At 37.4% G+C, this 5,036-nt stretch overlaps 1 pseudogene; it reads left to right on the top strand.

Annotated features, from left to right (window-relative positions):
• The first annotated feature begins 440 nt into the window (after positions 1-440).
• On the top strand, positions 441-3,122 carry LOC117615793 (annotated as a pseudogene).
• Positions 3,123-5,036: the final 1,914 nt, after the last annotated feature.

Genomic DNA, 5,036 nt, shown 5'->3' with positions numbered 1-5,036 from the left:
TCCTGTATTTATTTCCAATCACCATATCATTTTATGACACAAAATGACCAAACACAAAGGTAAGCAAATAGACTGTACAAGGTGCTGATCATATTTTCAACTAGATAAACAAATGCTGCTGAAACTTCCATGCAACCTAGGATTAGGAACATGCTGCTGTTTCAAGTACTACTTATCGGACTCAAAACGTTTATCAGTTCATGCTACTTTTAGATATGCAGATAGGGCTGCTCGTAGAGTATCACAATTATGATCTACACGGAGGTGGCCCTGCGTTTGTTGGAGGATTTTTTTTTTTTGGGTACTGTGGAGGTTATCTTTAAAATAAAAAATATAAAAAATGGGGCATCCAGCTACAATGATCCAGGTCGTCACATCAGCTTAAGATAAGGTTTTCTTTTTCTTTTTCTTCAATTATACAACTTGCATTGGATGTTGTGGTAGCGTGTGCTGTGTGCTGTCAAAAAAGTTAGAACGAAAACGCCAAAGTTTACTACTTTTTGTTGGGTGGAATTGGACTTCATACATAGAAAGAAAGAAATTGCTCTACTGATAAAGAGATTTTCTCATCAATCGATCTAAAAACTAGATCTGGTTTACTTGTTTTCGTTTTGGCCAAGAGAGAGTAAGTAGTAGAGAGAATGGCTGAGGCAGTTGTTTCCTTTGTGCTCGAAAGTGTCAGAGACTTCACCAATCAGCAAGCCAAGTTCTTGTCTGGAGTCAGCCGTCAAGTTGAGGTTGCACAAAATGAACTGCAATTGATGCAGGGCTTCCTAAAAGATGCAGATGCAAGACAAGGACAAGATGAAACAGTTCGTATTTGGGTTGCCAAGATTAGAGATGCTGCTTATGATTTGGAGGATGTCATCCAAACTTATGGCTTGAAAGTGGTTTCCAAGAAGAAGAAAAGAGGCCTCAGGAATGTTCTCAAAAGATTTGCCTGCATCTTCAAGGAAGGGGTTCATCTTCACCAGATTGGGGCAGAAATTGAGAATATCACCACCAAAATTTCGGCGTTGAGATCGAGTTTGCAGAGTTATAACATAAAGGAAATAAGGGATAGGGACAGCAGTGGTGGTGAATCTTCCTTGCAATTGCATGAGAGGCAAGGACTACTCAGGCGAAGTTATTCTCATGTTGTTGAACGTGATGTTGTTGGGTTAGAGAACAACGTAGAAGGCTTGGTAATGAATTTAGTGAAAGATGAAAATCTTCATCAAGTTGTATCTATTTGGGGGATGGGCGGTTTAGGGAAGACCACCCTTGCAAGACAGCTTTATCATCACAAAAAAGTAAGGCACCACTTTCGTGGTTTTGCTTGGGTCTGTGTATCTCAACGGTGTCAAGTAAGAAATGTTTGGGAAGGAATTCTGTTTAAACTGATTTCTGCTACCAAGGAACAAAAACAAGAAATTAAGGAAATGACTTATGATGAAATAGCAAAGAAGCTTTTTCGTGTCATGGAAGAAATGAGATGTTTGGTGATTCTTGATGACATTTGGAGCATCGGGACATGGAATCTTTTGAAGGTTGCATTTCCAAATGTGAAAACAGAGAGCACAATACTACTTACTACACGGAATCACGCAGTAGCTTTGCTCCCATATAGAAATGTTTTTCTCCACGAACTTCAGCCACTCAATGAGAATGAGAGTTGGGAACTACTAGTGAAGAAAGCAATACCTGCGAAGGCTGAAATCGGTATTTTCTCACCCTTCATCTTTTCTTTTCCAGTCACTTAGTTAAATAGCGAGCCACACAGAAACCATTATATTGCATATGACACAACTTATGTAGTGTTTTTTCAGTCATTGTTGGGATTACCCTTTACAATTTTTGAATATTGTCCAACATGTAGGCAATTTTTGGGAGGAAAAAAAAATTAACACGTAGCAATTTCATAGCTTGGTCACACATTTGTTAGGTAGTTTATCTTATGCAATTGCAAATAATAATCGGGATAATTTTAGCTAATTCATAATTTTCTCGCAGCCTCCTCTTCAATCCAACAATATCCCATACGTTTTATGTGTTGGTGCAGATTTAATTTTTATATGTTTTCCATTTGGCATGTATTATAAAATCCAAACTTATAATAAGATAAAGAATATCAGTAAATTTCAGGATTTCACAATTTTAATTTTAAATCATTCGAGCAAGGAATATCCACTACAATTGCTCATACTACAAGTCCGTATTTAATTTTTTTTTCCTTTCCTATTTTTCAGACTTGGGAATGTATAGAGACTTAGGAAGGAAGATGCTTCAATATTGTAAAGGTTTGCCATTAGCTATTATTGTGCTTGCCGGAATTCTAGCCAGAAAAAACTCCATTAGAGAATGGGAGAGAGTGTATGAGAATGTTCATGAATACATAAGCAGAGGCATAGGTCATGAAGAAGAATATGGAGGTGTATCACGAGTGTTGGCGTTGAGTTATGATGACCTACCTTACTACTTAAAACCATGTTTTTTATATTTAGGTCATTATCCTGAAGACTCAGAGTTTTTGGTGAGCAAATTGACTAAGTTATGGGTGGCAGAAGGTCTTATCTCCTTGAGACAACAAAGACATGGTTCGAGGGAAACAATGGAGGATATAGCACGTGATTGGTTAAGTGAGTTGGTAGAAAGGTGTTTGGTTCAAGTGGGAACAAGTGGTTCAACTGGAACAATTAAAGGTTGTCGAATCCATGATCTTGTACGAGACATGTGTTTGTTAAAGGCAAAAGAGGAAAGCTTTCTCCAGATTAACAATTCTTTGCAAGAAATGAGGTAGCTAATCCATTAACTTCTTCTATGGCAGCCAAGGCAACACAATTGGGGAAAATTCGAAGACTTGCAATTTACTTGGATGAGAACGCAGATAGGTTGGTTTCTTCAAGAGATGAAACAAATGGTCACGTAAGGTCTCTATTATTCTTTGGCCAAGAGAATGGAGGCCAAAAAGTGAAAAAGGATTACTATCTCCGTTGAAGGATTTCAAAGTGCTTAGAGTTTTGAAGGTTGAAGGTCTTTGGGCAAGAAGAGTAGAGTTGCCAAGTGAAATTGGAAATATGGTACACTTAAGGTTTCTAAGTGTGAGGGGAGCAAATAAAAACGTTTCCGCCATCCCTAGGTAATTTAGTATGCTTGCAAACTCTTGATTTTCGTGTTTCAAGTTATATTGACATGGTCATCCCAAATGTGATAAAGAAGATGAAACAATTAAGACATTTATATTTACCCTTGGAATTACAGAGCAAAGGGTAAGCTGGAGCTGTCTACTCTTGGCCATCTACAGACCTTAATAACCTTTCAAGTGAGTATTGTGATTTGAAAGATGTTGGTAGATTAACCAATCTTAGAAAACTGAGAATAAGAGTGTTAAGTCTTTGCAAAATCTGGAGGAAATCTTAAAATCTACCGGCAGCACGCTTAACCGTATCCGGTCTCTAATTGTGGAAAAGACACAATAGCTGTGAAGAGCAAGCTATGCAAATAGTATCAAGCTGTCGGGGTATATACAAATTGCGTTGGAGGGCCAATCGCAGAATTACCGAAAGAGCTCCACAACTATCCAAACCTCACCAAGTTAGTATTTGGAGTTGTGGTCTCAAGGAGGACCAAATGGGAATACTAGAGAAGCTGCCAAACCTAACAAATTTGAAGCTTTTTGAAAAAGCTTTCGAGGAGAATACAAAGATACTGGTTTTCTCCAAAGAAGGCTTTCCTTCTCTTCAATTTCTTCATGTTTCTGGTATGGTCCAAATAACAGAGCTGAGGGTAGAGGAAGGAGCCATGCCTCGTCTCTGTCGATTGTGTCCAATTTTGCTTCGGGATTGACTACACTTCCAGATGGGCTGAGATATCTTACTAATCTCAGGGAATTAACCATTAGGGATGTGTAGAGAACTCCACCGTCGGATTGAGGAAGATGGAGAGGATTTCTATAAAATTCAACATGTACCTTCCCTTGTAATTGGAGACCACACTTTAAACCACCGATGCAATGATGGCAAGGTAATTTCTTTCTTTTTTTTTAATTAAAGCGAAATGGGTGGTTTGGTTTGTGTTTATTAGTTAAAAAATGAAGCAGCGAGAGAATATTAAAGTAGAAAAGCCAACAGAATATGGGCTTAGCTACGTTTTCTTTCTCCATTTTTATTGCTTTTTGCTTGTGCTTGTGACTTGTGTTGTGAGTGAGAAGCTTAAAAGCCAACAGGTTAAATTTCCTTATTTTCAGACCATATATCTTATAAGAATATTTGATTTGTTTTCTTCGCCCATTTTTGCTTGTGAGTCCTGTCTCCTAAGCCTTGTCATTTTCCAGTTTCCAAATATTTTATTACTTATATGTTTCTTTGTCCATTTTGATTGCTTTTTTGCTTGTGCTTGTGAGAAACTTTAATCTAAAAGCCAACAGGTTAAATTTCCTTATTTTATTACTTATAAAATGAAGCACCGACACCGAGAGCACAATATGATAATTCTATCACATTCCAAAATCTTATAATAATATATCAAGGCATGTCAAATATATACTCTCATTTTTGGCATACTGGATAAACTATTACGTAGAAGAGTACTAGATTGAAATGAGGGTTTTTATTTTTAAAATGTAGTACGATGATATTACTACTATATTCATTTTGGAATGCAAGTTTTGACAAGTAAACTGCTGAATTTGTGTTATGGTAGCTAGCTACATGTAGGAACTGATATGGAGAAAGTATATGTTGAAGCTCTGCAGCAGAGGGAGCCTGTGCGAAGCTAAACTTACCTGGAGAAGAAAGAAATGCTCTGTGAAATCAAGAGGAGCAAAGATGTGGTCAAGTAGTTTAAAGTTCATTACAAGCTTTTGGGTCTAGTGGTTGTCCAACAGTACATTTATATTACACAACTGAAATTATTGTATTTGTATTCCTCTTTCGTGTCTGCTTTCAATTTTGAATATTTGAGCTTGTGGGCATGGCACGATGCCTTTGTTTATTTCACTGTTAGCATTCCCAACTTGGTCCCATGTGCCATATGATACGATTTTATCTTTGTGAGAC

Source organism: Prunus dulcis, chromosome 1 (assembly GCF_902201215.1).
Source record: "Prunus dulcis chromosome 1, ALMONDv2, whole genome shotgun sequence".
Taxonomy (NCBI): Eukaryota; Viridiplantae; Streptophyta; class Magnoliopsida; order Rosales; family Rosaceae; genus Prunus; species Prunus dulcis.
The sequence above is the reverse complement of the archived record's forward strand: the minus strand, read 5'-3'. Positions and strand labels throughout refer to the sequence as shown.